Source organism: Oryctolagus cuniculus, chromosome 19, assembly GCF_051225735.1.
Source record: "Oryctolagus cuniculus isolate XC-2025 breed Fujian yellow rabbit chromosome 19, ASM5122573v1, whole genome shotgun sequence".
Taxonomy (NCBI): Eukaryota; Metazoa; Chordata; class Mammalia; order Lagomorpha; family Leporidae; genus Oryctolagus; species Oryctolagus cuniculus.
Window position 1 is genome coordinate 69,635,705 of NC_142885.1, and position 15,977 is coordinate 69,651,681.

Genomic DNA, 15,977 nt, shown 5'->3' on the forward strand with positions numbered 1-15,977 from the left:
ACCTTGACTTATGGGGCCAGTGTCATGGCATAGCAGGTAAAGCTGCTCCCACAAGAGTGCCGGTTCATGTTCCAGCTGCCCCACTTCCCATCCAGCTCCCTGCTAATGGTCTGGGAAAAGCAGTAGAAGGCGGCTTAAGTCCTTGGGCCTCTGTACCCACATGGGAGACCCAGAAGAAGCTCCAAGCTCCTGGCTCCTGGCTTTGGCCTGGCCCAGCCTTGGCTGTTGTAGCCATCTGGGGAGTGAAGCAGTGGATGGAAACTCTCTCTCTCTCTCTTCTCTCCCTCTCTCTCTAACTCTGCCTTTCAAATAAATAAATTTTAAACAAATAAAAAAACCTTGACTTACAACGGTCTGGCTAAAACAAGACAATAATGGATAAACCAGTTACTCTGTTTTTTAGGGTGTCCCTAAGATGTCTTTCTAGGCAAGCTAAGCGGGCCCTTGAAGGCAGACCGCATCTGCGCCCGCTCCTGGCTGCTGTGTGCAGTGTCCCCACAGGTGGTGCCACAGCTCAGAAGACCGCTGTCTGCTTGCGTGCCATTTCCTTTTTCATACTACGGCTTTAGTTTGGCTCCAAAAGTAGGTTTTTTACTTAATACGCAAGATTTCAGCTGTAGGTCAACTGGGATGTTTTCCTGTTTTTGTTTTTGAGTCGTGGAGCGATTTCTTGGTGTCCTGAAGCCGCGGAGTCCTGTGGGAGTTTACTGCTAATGCTAGTCACGTTCCTTGCCCTTCTCTCCCGAGAAGAGACACTGTAGCACTTCCTTGGTCTTCTGGTAATGTCCCTGCAAATGCCTCTAGCAAATTTAAATTTATATTTTAAAAAAGGCAAGTTATAAGATACAGGTTATGAAATTTCTTTTTCTTAGTACTTTACAGGGGGGAAAAACAAGAAATCTTTGTTGCAGTAACATGCTTTGAAAGGCTTCTTAGTTAATTCAGAGTAAACTTAGCAAATCTAAAGTTTGTACCAGTATTTGGTTTACGTCTTTTAAAAACTAAAGGAACTATAAAATAGAAGCTACGTGGGAGGCCGGCGCCGCGGCTCACTGGGCTAATCCTCCACCTGGAGCACCGGTACCCTGGGTTCTAGTCCCAGTTGGGGCACCGGATTCTGTCCCAGTTGCTCCTCTTCCAGGCCAGCTCTCTGCTGTGGCCCGGGAAGGCAGTGGAGGATGGCACTTGGGCCCTGCACCCGCATGGGAGACCAGGAGAAGCACCTGGCTCCTGGCTTCAGATCAGCTCAGCACGCTGGCAGTAGTGGCCATGTCGGGGGTGAACCAACGGAAGGAAGACCTTTCTCTCTGTCTCTCTCTCTCTCACTGTCTAACTCTGCCTGTAAAAAGAAAAAAAAGCTACATGGGAGAGAGAGTACATGGCTTCTGGCCACACCGTGTCAGGAAGTGGAGCGGTACATACTGCGCGTGGGATGCCGCAGCTCCAGGTCTCAGCTGCTTTTCCACTGTATGACCGTAGCAGGTGATCTCAAGTTTGTGTTCCATTGCACACTTTCTCATTAAGTTCATGTGTGGAAATGTGCACGCCCATGTCCTGTCTGGGGCTTTAACATGTGACTGAGTGACCACTGTAACTGTGCTTGTTACCTTTCTCTTCACACCAGCCTTGCAACACAGACTGGACCAAAGAGAAGTTCTTTGCCCCTCCGCCCGCAGCCCCAACAGGCAGGAAAATAATGGAGTGGAAGCCCTGGGAGTGGGGGTGGGGCTGGGAACACAGGTGTTGTACGGCGCACTGTAGTGGGAGTTCCATATTGTAGTGATCTTGCTTCCACTTGCCACACTCTAGCCAGCATGAATGCGTTAGATGAAGCGTTGAGAACCCTGTTCAATCGAAACCCCCATGGCCCCTTTTTTCTTTTCTTTTTATTTTACTTAAACATTTTTATGAGGATTTAGATGGAAATTCTTTGTCAGTTCATGTTGGTTCCAGAGCTTCCGACCGTCAAGATTTGCTTTATAAGTCACTGCACTAACCCTTGGAGATGGGGTGGGTGGGTGGCTCAGTTCAGTTACATCCTCAAGGCAAACTCCTAGTGGAAAATAAATGTTCTTTAGTTATGTAAAAAAATTAACAAACAGGGGCCAGCACTGTGGCCTGAAGAGCCAGCATCCCATAAGGGTGCCAGTTCGAGACCCGGCTGCTCCACTTCCTGTCCAGCTCTCTGCTATGGCCTGGGAAAGCAGTAGAGGATGGCCCAAGTCTTTGGGCCCCTGCACCTGCATGGGAGACCCCGAAGAAGCTCCTGGATCCTGGCTTCAGATCGGCACAGCTCCGGCTGTTGTGGCCAATTGGAGAATGAACCATCGGATGGAAGACCTCTCTCTCTCTCCCCCTCTCCTCTCTCTGTGTAACTGACTTTCAAATAAATAAATAAATCTTTAAAACAAACAAAAAACCCTCGACTTATGAGGCAGGCATTTGGCCTAGCAGTTTTTTTTTTTTTTTTTTGGACAGGCAGAGTTAGACAGTGAGAGAGAGGTCTTCCCTCCATTGGTTCACCCCCAAAATGGCCACTATGGCCGGCGCGCTGCGCCATTCAGAAGCCAGGAGCCAGGTGCTTCCTCCTGGTCTCCCATGCAGATGCAGGAGCCCAAGCACTTGGGCCATCCTCCACTGCCTTCCTGGGCCACAGCAGAGAGCTGGACTGGAAGAGGAGCAACCGGAACTAGAACCCAACACCCATATGGGGTGCCGGCACCGCAGGTTGAGGATTAACCAAGTGAGCCATGGCGCTGGCCCCTAATTGTTTAAATATTGATTTAAAACCCTTGGCAGCTGACCCCTCTCCCAGCCTAGGAGCCAGCCCCTCCTTCTTTAGTGTACACTTTCCGACTATTCACTGAAACCAACTCAGAAACAAGAAGTAATTCTCTTTACAGACTGCCCCCACCCCAAAACTCCCTGATTTGAGTCACCCAGCCCCTCTTATCTGCAGCCAGTGAATGTTCTAGGTGAACAATGTATGCTCCCCTTCACCAGATTTTCATTTAGAGGAAAGTGTTTTTGGATGTTGGGCCCAGTGCACACTCCCACCTGCTGTCTAGCTGCGGGAACTCTTCCTGAGATCTGACTGGCTGGCGTCTGCAAGGCTCAGTGACCCTTTGCTTCACAAAACCTTTGTCTCAAAGTTTTGGTTTAACAAGGTCTTTGAGTTCAGGGTAAAGTCAAACCTAGAACAGACAAAAGCTGTTCACAAGGATGTGCCATTCCGGGAGCCAGCTACATATAACAAACGGGGAGCAATGGGGGCCCCACAACTGTTTAAGGGTCTTCTAACCCTACACTTAGAAGAGGACTCCAAGGGGAACATAAGTCAGGACACTTGCACACAGAGCCAGCACACAGGAGCTTCTTCCGGGTCTTCCATGTGGGTGCAGGGGCCCAAGGACTTGGGCCATCCTCTACTGCTTTCCCAGGCCACAGCAGAGAGCTGGATGGGAAGAGGAGCAGCCGGGACTCGAACCGGCGCCCATATGGGATGCGAGCACTGCAGATGGTGTTTTGATGATGTCTTCATGCTGCTGCCCCTCAACATCAGCCTCTCAGTTGAGGTGGTTTTTCTTGGTGCTGTTATAGCAGTAATGGAGGAAAACATGAAATTATTGTGCTAACATTTGGCTTGCTGTGTTTTGTTTTGTCTTACTATTTTACACTGGAACTATGTTCATGGAGCAGTATCAAATATAAGACTGGGGCTGGTGCTGTCATGCAGCAGGTTAAAGCCCTGGCCTACAGTGCCAGCATTGCTTAAGGACGCTGTTGGAGTCCCAGTTGCTCCACTTCTGATCCAGCTCTCTGCTGTGGCCTGGGAAAGCAGTAGAAGATGGTCCAAGTCCTTGGGCCCCTGTACCCATGTAGGAGATCTGGAAGAAGTTCCTGGCTTCTGACCAGCTTAGCTCTGGCGGTAGCAGTCATTTGGGGAGTGAACCAGTGGATGGAGGATCTCTCTCTCTCTGGCTCTACCTCTCTCTGTAACTCTTTCAAATAAATAAAATAAAACTAAAAAAAAAATCACAAAACTCTTAAATGGTCATTGGAAAAAATAAAAACATGTAGATGATGTGAGTGAAAATACCAACCTTACACTCAATTCAGCGTTTTAGAGGTACCCATGTCACATGCTGTACACCCTCTGGGTCTTCCCACATGGGTACAGGGCCCAAGGATCTGGGCCATCCTCCACTGCTTTTCCAGGCCATAGCAGGGAGCTGGATCAGAAGTGGAGCAGCTGGGACTCAAACTGGTGCCCATATGAGATGCTGGCACCACAGGCAGCGGCTTTACCCGCGCTGGCTCTAATTTAATAATTTATTCGTATTTTGGCTGGCTTTGCACGTTAGCACACAGAATTCCACATTGTTCTCAGTGGACGCAGTGTAGACCACAGAATGGATTCACTAACATTTATTGAGTTTGTCCCCAGGGATAAACACCTAAATTGTTGAAAGTTTCTAATCTGGCACATGTGGCAGGGGAATGTTCCAGAAGATATAAAGAGGCTATGAGTAAGAATGTGCCCCTCAGCCCACCATGCAGGTAAATACAATCTGATTCTTAAAGATTTATTTATTTATTTGAAAGTCAGAGTTACACAGAGTGGAGGCAGAGAGAGAGAGAGGTCTTCCATTTGATGGTTCACTCCCCAATTGGCCGCAACAGCTGGAGCTGCGACAATCCAAAGCCAGAAGCCAGGAGCCAGCAGCTTCTTCCGGGTCTCCCATGTGTGTGCAGGGGCCCAAGGACTTGGGCCATTTTCTACTGCGTTCCCAGGCCATAGCAGAGAGCTGGATGGGAAGAGAAGCAGCCGGGACTAGAACTGGCGCCCATATGGGATGTCGGCACTGCAGGCCAGGGCGTTAACCCCATGCGTCACAGCACCAGCACCATGATTCTTTTTATCCGAGGAAAGCAGGTGTTGATGGGTAGCACTTAAAATGTTGGAATCAGAAAAACAGACCCTCTAAATCGCTGTCCCAATATTTCTGGGTTCCAATACACTTGAAGCAAAAATCTTTCTCAAAGGTCCAATATGTAAAACAAAATGAATGGCTGCCCTGGCTTTAGCGAAGGGTCTACACCTACAGTCTCCTACTAGAAATCCCCAAGGGGGCTTCAGGAACTCCAGGAACCCTCAAAACGCTGTGACTTACTCTAGATGCATATCCCACTTTCTGGGAAAATCACTACCTCCATGGCTCACTGTATCTTACTGATTTTTCTTTTCTTTTTTTTTTTTTCTCTTTAATTTGACAGGTAGAGTTACAGACAGTGAGAGACAGGGAGAAAGATCCTCCTTCCGCTGGTTCACCCCCCAAATGGCCGCTACAGCTGGCGCTGCGCCGATTAGAAGCCAGGAGCCAGGTGCCTCCTCCTGGTCTCCCATGCGGGTGCAGGTGCCCAAGCACTTGGGCCATCCTCCACTGCCTTCCCAGGCCACAGCAGGGAGCTGGACTGGAAGAGGGGCAACTGGGACAGAATCCGGCGCCCATATGGGATGCCTGTGCAGCATGCGGAGTACCAGGTGAGCCACGGCGCCGGCCCCATCTTACTGAATTTCTCAAATGCGACCTTGAAACCGAGGAATCTGGACTCTGCACTCTAGGGTACCAGGGCCAGAGTCTGAGCCGCTTGCTGTAGCTTCCATCGCTGCCCCTTTCGTAAATGAGCAAACGCCAGCGCTCCTGAGGGGCTGAGCCATCGACTTCCCTCTCGGCTTTCATGCTAACCGGCAACTCCAGCTGACCTGTAATCACCCTGCCCGCTCCACCCCGCGGGACAAGCTCCCTGCGGCAGAGTCCTCACCCGAGGTGCCATCCCCGCACCGCCCAGCGCGGGGCCTGGTCGGCAACCGGTCACTGTCTGCGGCATACGCCAGGGGAGGAAGACCACCAGCCAATCAGGACAAAGAGCTCCCGAGGTCAACGCGCTCAGCACAACCCGGCTGCCCAACGCCGGAGCGCCTCGGGCCACCCACGGGCGCACTCGTCCCACTTCCCGGCGCGGCGCCCGGGATACCAGCGCAGACCGCAGCCGCCCTAGGCCCGCTTTCGACGCACGGCTGCTCCAACAGCAGCCATAGGCTGGAGGGGCTGCCAATCAGTCCAGCGCCACGCGGCCCGGCGCCCGCTGGGATACCCCGGTGAGACTGCCCGTCCTCCGATTGGTTCCCGTGCTCCCCCGGGGGCCTCTGGGAGCCGGAGTCCCGGGATTCGTCCGCGCACGCGTCTCTGTGACGCGGTGGGCGGGCCCGGTCGCGCCCTCCCTCCGGGTGCGGCGAGGAGCGTGCGCCTCTCGCCTCGGAACGCCCCCTTTTTCCCTCAGGCCGCTCTTCCGTCACGCCCCTCTCACGCCGCTGCCCCCGGGCGCTGCCGCGGGCGTGGGCTCCCCGGGTGCGGGCGCGGCGCTGGGCGGCGGCCTCGCACAGGCGTGCCCGGCCGCGGGCCGCTCCTGCCCGGGGTTTCTCGAGCCCGGAAACGACCCCCTGGACGGACCGGAAACGGGCGGGCGGGAAACCCGCCCCCCGTCGCTCCCGGACTCGTAAACAAGCAGTTTCAAAGCGTGGGAATCCCGGAGCGCGGGGCGAGGAGGGGGAAGGCCCAGGCCGGGCAAGGGGTACGTGAGGGAAACCGCGAAGAGGCGCTTTTGTTGTTTTCCTGCCTTTCCCAGCGGCCTGCTTGCTCGTGTGCCCCAAGCTTGTAAATATCAGGTAAAGCACTCTGACCCCGGAGTCAGCCCTTAAGGCTTCCTGGTCTGACTAGAAACCCATAGAGCATTTCAGGCATGGAAACCCAAGACACTGAGGCAAAACAATGGCCGACATGATCTCTGAGTGACAGCCCAGAGAAAGAAGGGGCCATCAAAGAAGGAGGTACTTTTCTCTAAAAGGAAGAGAGAGCTTCCACTTCGCTTAGGACCATGTCTAAATACCGATGGAGACTGTGCATTCAAAAGGCGTCCATAGCCCTGACAGCTCATGTCAAGAGGCTCTGGTGACCGCTGACGTCATACATTAGCGTGTTAATTGTTACATTACCAACAGGAGTCACTGTGCACTAACTTCTCATGTAGGACCCTCTGCCCTCCATGAGTTGCATTACGAGAATTAACTGTAAAACTTGTTCTCAGTTCTGTGTGTGTGCGCGCGCCCACACAAGTTGTTGAAATCTTTACTTAGTATAGAGTTGCTCTCTGTGTATCAAGTTAATTGAAAATGAATCTTAATAGAGAATGGGATAGGGAATGGGAGAGAAGGAGGGAAGTGGGGTGGGAGGGTGGGTATGGGGAGAAGAATTACTATATTCCTAAAGTTGTACTTAGGAAATTTGCACTCATTAAATAAAAGGTTTCTTTGAGAAAAAAAATTAAAAAATATCAGTTAACCAGGAAAAATGTTAATGTTATAAAAATTTTAAAAGTTGAGAGTAAAATGAACACCCACGTTTCCTGCGTGTGTATTTAGAATAAATCCTGTGTATAGCGCTTGATAAGTTGTAGTCTGCTTAACGTTACAGCACTGAGAAGGAAGCTCTGATCCGTGGGCAGTGTGGCCACCTAGACAGAACCCTGTCACTGCAGCTCGTAGGCAGGGTCAGGGCCACCTGCTGCACCCCACTTGATGAAGCTGGCCTCACCTCTCTTTCCATCCTGCTCAGGAGGGGGTAGGTCATCCCAGAATTTGGTCTCCCCTCAAAGCACATATACAAACATATTCTCAGAGTTGGGCATCGTGGCATAGCAGGTAACATTTCATATCAGAGTGCGGGCTCCTCTACTTCCCATCCGGGTTCCTGCTAATGCACCTGGGAAGGTAGCAGAACATAGCCCAAGTGCTTGGGCCCCTGCCACCCATGCAGGACACCAGGATGGACTTCCTGGCTCCTGACTCTGATCTGGCACAGCTCAGGCTGTTGTGGCCATTTGGGGAGTGAACCAGTGGATGGAAGATTCTGTGTGTGTCATTCTGTCAAATATTAAATATATCTGTATGTCCTGTGAGAAAGGGCCTTTGCTCAGATGATGATCTGGGCTGGGATGGGCAGATGGGTTGAGAATTAGATCCTACAGGAGCTCCCTGTTATCTGCAGGGATCAACACTAACTCCTTAAGGTAGCATCGAGGGCCTTTCATATGACCTGGACAAAAAGAATCTTGCCCCTATGCCTCTACACAACCCACCCCTAATATCCAATCCATGTCATGTCAGCTCTGCTTTCAAAAGCACCCAGGGGGCCAGTGCTGTGGCATGGCAGGTAAAGCCGCCATCTGTAGTGCTGGCATCCCATGTGGTGCTGGTTCGAGTCCCAGCTGCTCCACTTCTGATCCAGCTCCCTGCTAATGTGCCTGGCAAAGCACTAGAAGATGGCCTAAGTCCTTGGGTTCCTGCACCCATGTGGGAGACCCAGATGAAGCTCCTAGCTCCTGGCTTTGGAGCGGTGCAGCTCTGGCTCTTGTGGCCAACTGGGGAGTGAACCAGTGGATGCAAGACCTCTCTCGCCCGCTCTCTCTCTGCCGCTGCCTCTCTATAATTCTTTCAAATAAACAAATCTTTGGGAAAAAAAAAAAAAAAAAAAGCAGCCAGACTCTGGCTCCTCTGCTTCCAGGCTGGCTCAGGCCCTGCGCTCTGGCGGTTGACTGCTTTCTCCTCGTGCTCTGCCCCTCCTTTCCCCGCTGCTGCTTTCTGCAGAAACCAGAGTTTTTCTTTCACCGCATGAGTCAGATGACTGCTTTGCCCTAAGTCTCCAATGTCCACTCATCTCAGAGTAAGACGCGGAAGCCCTCTTGACCTGGCCCCCAATACCCCCTCTAACCCTCCAGACCACTCCTGCTGCCACTGCCCCCCAACCTCGCTCTGGCTACTGGTTTGATGTTCATCAGACATCAAACATCATTTCCCCAGGGCCTCTGCACTCACTTATTTTTTAAAAGATTTATTTATTTATTTGAAAGAGTTACACAGAGACAGAAGAGGCAGAGAGGCAGAGAGAGAGAGAGAGAGAGAGAGAGAGAGAGATTATCCATCCTCTGGTTCACCCCCCGCCCCCAGCCCCGCCAATTGGCCACAACAGCTGGAGCTGCGCTGATCCAAAGCCAGGAGCCAGGAGCTTCCTCCAGGTCTTCCCACGTGGGTGCAGGAGCCCAAGGACTTGGGTCATCTACTGCCTTCCCAGGCCATAGCAGGGAGCTGGATAGGAAGTGGAGCAGCCAGGACATGAACCAGTGCCCATAAGGGGTGCTGGCACTGCAGGTGGCAGCTTTACCCGCTACACACAGTGCCTGCCCCTGCACTCACTCAAAAATAGATGAAGTCTGCTCGTCCCCAAAGCAAGTCAGCGGCCCCTCTCCCACTTCCTTCAGGTTTCTGTTCAAGCACAAAGATCCTCCTCAAGTGCCCTGTTTAAAATACCAAACCAGCCCCCTATCCTCACGAGTCCTCTGCTGCTGCTGCCTTCCGCAGTTTCTTTATCACTACCTGACACGTGGCATATGTTCATTATCTGCCCACACTTTTCTACAAGAATCTTAACTCTAGGGCTGGCATTGTGGCACAGGGGGTTAAGCTGCCACATGAGTGCCAGTGCGTGTCCTGGCTGCTTCCCTTCAGATCCAGCTCCCTGCTTAAGCACCTGGGAAAGCAGCAGAGGATGGCCCAAGTGCTTGAGACTCTGCACCCACATGGGAGACCCAGATGGAGTTCTGAGCTCCTAGTCTCAGCCTGGCCCAGCTCTGGCCATCATGGCCATTTTGGGAGTGAACCAGTGGATGGAAGGCCTCTCTCCAACTCTGCCTTTTAAATAAAGAAAGAAATCTTTTTTTTTTTTAATGAGAACCTTAGTTCTGTGAAGAACTTGCTTTATTCACCTCTGTATCCACAGTACCTAGAGTCACTCTTGGCAATGAGTGGGCTGCAGCCTCCCAGCTATGCTTGCCAAGGTCAATGAACCTGAGAAGGCAGCCAACCGTCCCTGACTTCCGGAAGTAGGGACTTGCAGTGCTAAACCAGGCAAACAAGGCTTTTGTGCCATCAAACCAAACCCACTCCTTGCCCCACCTCTAAGCCTGAATCTCCTCATATATGTAGAAAAACCAGGACCTTTGTCAGAGACTGAATGGGAATGAAACCAGGGCCGTGTGTGAAACTCCCAGCCCAGTGTCTGGTTCACCAAGGCCCTGTGAACTTAGCTGCTGTCTTTCAGCAGCCTGCCTGTTGGGACTCAGCTGTGACAAGAGGCCTGTGTGCCTCTGGCCCTGGATCCTTGCCCCTGTTAGCCTGCAGTGCCGGCATTCCATATGGGGGCCAGTTCGAGACCCGGCTGCTCTACTTCCTATCCAGCTCACCTCTCTGCTATGGCTTGGGAAAGCAGTGGAGGCTGGCCCAAGTCTTTGGGCCCCTGCACCCTCGTGAGAGGCCTGGAAAAAGCTCCTGGCTCCTGGCTTCGGATCCACCCAGCTCCAGCCAGTTGGGGAGTGAACCAGCAGATGCAAGACTTCTCTCTCTCTCTTTCTCTCTCCTTCTTTCTCTGTGTAATGCTGACTTTCAAATAAATAAACAAATCTTTAAAAAAAAAAAAAAAAACAGAACAAAAACCAAGGGCAGAGCTGCTCTCCACGCAAGAGTCGATACTCCAGAGACAACGCAGGAGCTGACGCAAGGAATCGGGGTTTCTCGAGAGGCCAGCACTCCTAAGGACGTGGCGGTCCTCATCCTCCCAAAACCACCTCACATTTTCAAGTCAGCAGGAGACCTCCAAAGGGGACAGAGAGGGAGGCAGGGGGGTCAGGGACAAGGGGGACAAAGGCCAGGGCCAGCTGCCTGTTGGGCTCTGGGTACTCGACAGAGGCTGGCCAGAGCCCCCATGCTTGTTTGCAGTCGTAATGCCAGTCTTCAGTCATGTTGGCTGGGCCAGATACTTTGTAATTGCAGCCTTTGTCAAGACTAATTTCTGGAGTTCTGGTGCAAGCCTTAAATATCTGTTAAGTTAAACAAACCTGATTAGTTGCAGTCAGCAACCACAGCAACTATGTCTACAGTGGGAGATGGAAAAAAGGACCCATGTTAATTACTGCTGCACCCACATCCACTGCCCACTTAGAGCTGTGGGAAACAATTCAAGGCCACCATTTTACTCAGCAATTCGGATACAACTGCTTTGATGTCTCAAAGTATACTTTGACAATTTCTTCAGAGGCAGAGAGAGACAAAGAGGACAGTGAAAGAGAATCAGGGAGACAGAAACAGAGACAGAGCAACAGAGAGTGAGCTCTTATTCACTGTCTCACTCTCGAGATGACTGCAGTAACCTCAGCCAGGGACTGAGGCAGGAGCCAAAACCTCCACTCAGGCCTCCCACATGGGGGAGGGAGCTGGAACCTAAACCTCCACTCAGGCCTCCCACATGGGGGAGGGACTCTCATGCTGGAGCCATGGCCTGCTGCCTTCTAGAACTGGGAGCACAGCCAGTGCTGAACCCAGGCACTCCAGTATGGGGCACAGGCAGCCCCCCTGCAGCTTGACCTCTAGGCCAGATGGCTGCCCGCTTTGACTTTGGACACAGCCCCTCTGGCACAGAGACATTGAGACTTTGGCCATTAAAAAAAATCATTAACGTTCTTGGATCTATGATGCTGACTTGGCCGATACTTAGCAGACTTTAATTTGAAGGCTGAAGTGAAGGCTTCTGCTGTGGTCACGTCACAGCTGGTGGACAAACTATGCATAACCTCCTCCGGGCATTGCTCACCCTGCAGGGGGCTGCTGAGTAACCTAAGCATTTATTACTGCCTAGAAATTCACTTTACATTCGGATGTTAGCCTCTCAAAGTCTCAGATTTCTTTCTTAAAGCTAAAAAGAGTAGGGGCTGGTTGACAGGGACTGGGGGTCACAGTGGAACAACTCCAGGGCAACTCAGAGATCTCCCGGGACCTTTTGGACAGTTCTTTCCGTTCTCTCTACATCGGTGTTGTATTCATGCCCCATACACCTCCTCCCTCACGATGGTTTTGGGAAATAGGATGGATGTTCCCTCAGAGGCTGAGCTAAAACTAATATATTACTCATTTTTAAAGACTTATTTATTGAAAGAGTTACAGAGACAGAGAGCAAGAACGAGAGCGAGAAAGAGAATCTTCCATCGGCTGGTTCACTCCCCATATGGCCACAACAGCCAGCAATGGGCCAAGCTGACGCCAGGAGCCACAAGCTTCATCTGGGTCTCCCATGACTCCCATGAGGGTGGCGGCAGCCCAGTCCGTCCGTTGGGCCATCTTCACTGATTTCCCCAGGCCATTGATAGGGAGCAGGATGGGAAGTGGAGTAGCCGGGAAGCCATCTGTTGCCCCTATGGGATGCTGACATTGCAGACAGCAGCTTTACCCACTATGCTACAATGCCGGCCCCAATATTCTTTTTTTTTTAAATCCCAAAAGGACACAGAAATGAATGCCAGAGGTAGTGAAACATCCAGTGAGCAGGAAGGGAGCCCACATGGAGCTGTGTGAGCTGTGCGTTATTTGGGACTGGAACGAGAGGGTGGAACGTGTGCAGGCGCTGTGCTGGATTTAGGTTGATCGTGTTGTCCCCAAACAAGGTCACACATTTGGTGACAGAGGGGAAGAGCAGCTCATCACTAGTCTACTCACTGTTCCTGTGTAGTTTAAGATGGAAGTATTTATTTTTATTTGTCCAGACAAGGAAAATGCTGCATGTCAGGACATTCCGTACAAACTGCAGCGATGGACCAGCGGGTCAGAGTCTATGGCAGGGTCCAACGCTCGGCATGAGGGAGCCACAGCGTGGACGCTGCCTGCACGGGCAGGGCAGCGCGCTCCCTCTGCAGGAAGGCCAGGCACCTCCAGACGGTCCACACACACGGGCTGCTGCTTCAACCACACCCCAGGGTGAAATTCAGAATCTGACACGTACACTCTCACCTAGATACCACACTTGAGATACATCGAAAGAGAGACTGGAATTTTGCACAGTGCTTAAGATGCCACTTGGTGTATCCAAACCCTATATTGGAATGTCTGGGAGGTAGCCTTAACTGTTATGGCCATTTGGGGGGAGTGAACCAATGGATGGAGGATCCTACCCGCCCAACTACCCACCTTTCTTTCTGCTTTCATATAAATTTAAAATATTTTTTTAAAAAATCACAAAGGTTCTAATCTTATTTTCACATTTCTTTTTTTAAAATTTATTTATTTACCAGAGTTAGAGAGAGAGAGAGAGAGCGCTCTTCCATCAGACTCCCCAAATGGCCACAACAGCCGGAACTGAGCCAGACTGAAGCCAGGAGCCTCTTCTGGGTCTCCCACATGCGTGCAGGGGCCCAAGCCCCTGGGCCATCTTCCACTGCTGTCCCAGGTGCATTAGCAGGGTGATGGATCAGAAATGGAGCCTCGGGTCTTGAACAGGGGTCCATATGGGATTCTGGCACTGCAGACAGCGGCTTAACCCACGACGCCCCAGCCCCAGCTCAGCCCCTTGTTTTTCACATTTTGTCTTCAAAGAATCACTGCAGCACTCACTGTGACCCTCCGCTGACTCACAAGGGCCTCGGTGGTTCGAAATCGCCACCTTCCAGAAAGCCCGGGCACAGCTCCGCCCCTGTTGAGAAAGGCGCCGCTGCGGTTGCGGAACGTCCTGCTCAGGAAGGAAAGCCCCGCTCCCCGCCCTCTCTGTCGTCGGTGCTTTCCTGCCTGGGGAAGACGGGCCCGGGCTCTAAGAACTCCCTGCACCCCACGTGTCATCACTCCACCTCATCATTTCTCTCTCCAGTAACGTGAGGCTGCTGGGAGGGGCTGGGTTGCGACCTTCTGGAGCCTGGTAACCTGTGCTTGGCCCAGCGAGATCCCAGCCAGCAGCCTTCTGGGTTAACCTGAGAGGTTCACTGTGCCCTGGGGGTGCATCATTTTCTGGAAAAGCTACTGTGTCTGGACATCATCTTCTCAGCAGGGGCTAGGGAATGGGATGTGGTCAGCTATTAAAACCAACCCAAAGCACCGGACACCCTGACACGGAAAGCATGTGGAACAAGCAGGTCAATTCCAACCACTGGAACTCACCAAAGCCTCCCCTGCTAGTCACACAAAGGTGCTCACGCCCAGGGCTGTCTGTGCAGCGAGAGGTCGGAGTGGCTGGCTGGGGCAGTGGCCCGTTCTGAGCCTCAGTGGTTGGCTGAAGAGGTGGCATCCATGGACAGAGAAAAACAGCAAAATAAGAAGTTGGCCTTGTGCCAGCAGATAATGCCAGGCTTAAAGAGTGGGTTTGGATCCTGACTCTGCAAGTCACAAAGTCACAGATCCTGGCTGGGAGCAGGGATGGCAAACCCAGGCCTGCGGGGGCTGCAGAGGTGCTAGGAGATGTGCTCACTGTTTCCCATGCACCTGTTTTCTACGTTTTTACTTAGTTGTTGCATTTGATGGAAAAAGAGAGAGGCAGAGGGAGAGGGAGATCCGCCTTCTACGGCATTCATTTTTGCATCATTTGGGCACTTAAAAAATGGATTACTTTATAATAAGGAAAAAAGATAAGCTTTGAAACACGTTCTATAATTAGCTTAGCCTCCGAGGGTTATCAGTCCTATTCCCCAAAACCATCCTGATAAAGGAGGTTTACAGTGTTTGAATAAACACTGCTGTTGACAGAATGGAAGGAACTATGGGAAAAGTCATGGGAGATTTCCCGTGTTGGTCTGGAGTTGAGAATAACGGGTTCTACTGTGACACAAACTCCCCCTCAATCTGCCCCCAATTTAAGAAAGACATCCAAGACGTTAGGGGCAAACCACTGAAGTGACTCCAGACAGAGAACAGATGCATTGCCTAGGATTTCTCAACAGCCCTGTGCAGGGTGAGCGACCTGGTAAGAAAGGCGCCTGGGGCTGCATGGCTTGTGCACTGCCTGGCATCTGACAGAGACCGCCCATCGGCTTCCTCACTCCCCACAGGCCTGCAGAAGTCAGGGCTGGCCAGGAAGAAGCCAGGAGGAGCTGGGAACTCAATCCAGGTCTCCCACACCCGACTCCTTGAGCTGTGACCACTGCCTCCCAGGGAGCACGTTAGCAGGAAATGGGAGTCAGCAGCGGCACCAGGCCTGGAAGCCAGGCCCTCACAGCAGTCACTTAACCGCTGAGCGCAGCGAAGACAAGATCTGTGGCACAGGCAGTGGCTGGCACAGGCTAAGCTCTGTTGAAGGGGGGAACCCTGAACCCACAAAACATCCGAGTCAAAATGTCATTGGAAGGACAGAAAGTTTCAACAAAGACATGCAAATCATGCCGACTAAGAGGCAAGACATCACCGTTCTGCAACCACTGTGCTAGCGACTGACGGAGGACAGGCCCGCCAACGCATCCTAAAACCACGGAGTGCAAGCTTTTGAGAGGTCAGGCCACGTCCATGCACTCGCATTGTTCATCAATGACAGGAGAAAACGTCCTTTCAAGACACAGAGACCTCGAGACCTCAGCGCAACCATTGTACAACTCCAAAGGGAGGGATGTTCTGCCATGAAAGATTTTAAACACATTCGTGTCTTTAAGAGAGAAGTCTTGGGGGAAAAAATGGCTGAAAATGCTGCAGACCAAAGGGCTCTGGAGACTGGCCCGCTGCTGTCAAGTCTGGGTAAGGGACATGGGCGTGTGCTCCACTGCTGTGTAGGCTGAAACCCCTCAGACCAGACTGGGGATCAAAGTCAGGGCGTGAGACACAGGTCACTTCCGTTAGCGTCTAGGCCAGCTCTGAGTCCCCGCTCTGGGTCATGAGCTCCAAAGGACGCCTGTGCCGTTCCACCCCGGTGTCTGTGCCCAGGATGAGCATTCGAGAGCCCGGTCAGGGTGCTGGGCCCAGGAGTCAAGGCCTTTCTGTTGCTGAGGGACCAGACACTGACTGGAACTGTAGCCACAGGGGTGACACCATGGCCTATCCCCTGGCACTGCCCTTCCAGCTCCAC

At 52.1% G+C, this 15,977-nt stretch overlaps 1 long non-coding RNA gene across 1 annotated transcript; it reads right to left on the reverse strand.

The window, feature by feature from the left end:
- Window positions 1-4,572: 4,572 nt before the first annotated feature.
- On the reverse strand, window positions 4,573-7,258 carry LOC127488196 (uncharacterized). Its single transcript, XR_007915710.3, has 2 exons — window positions 5,827-7,258; window positions 4,573-4,808 (listed from the first exon to the last, which is right to left on the reverse strand). It is a non-coding gene; the product is annotated as an uncharacterized LOC127488196 (long non-coding RNA).
- Between the last annotated feature and the right edge of the window lie 8,719 nt (window positions 7,259-15,977).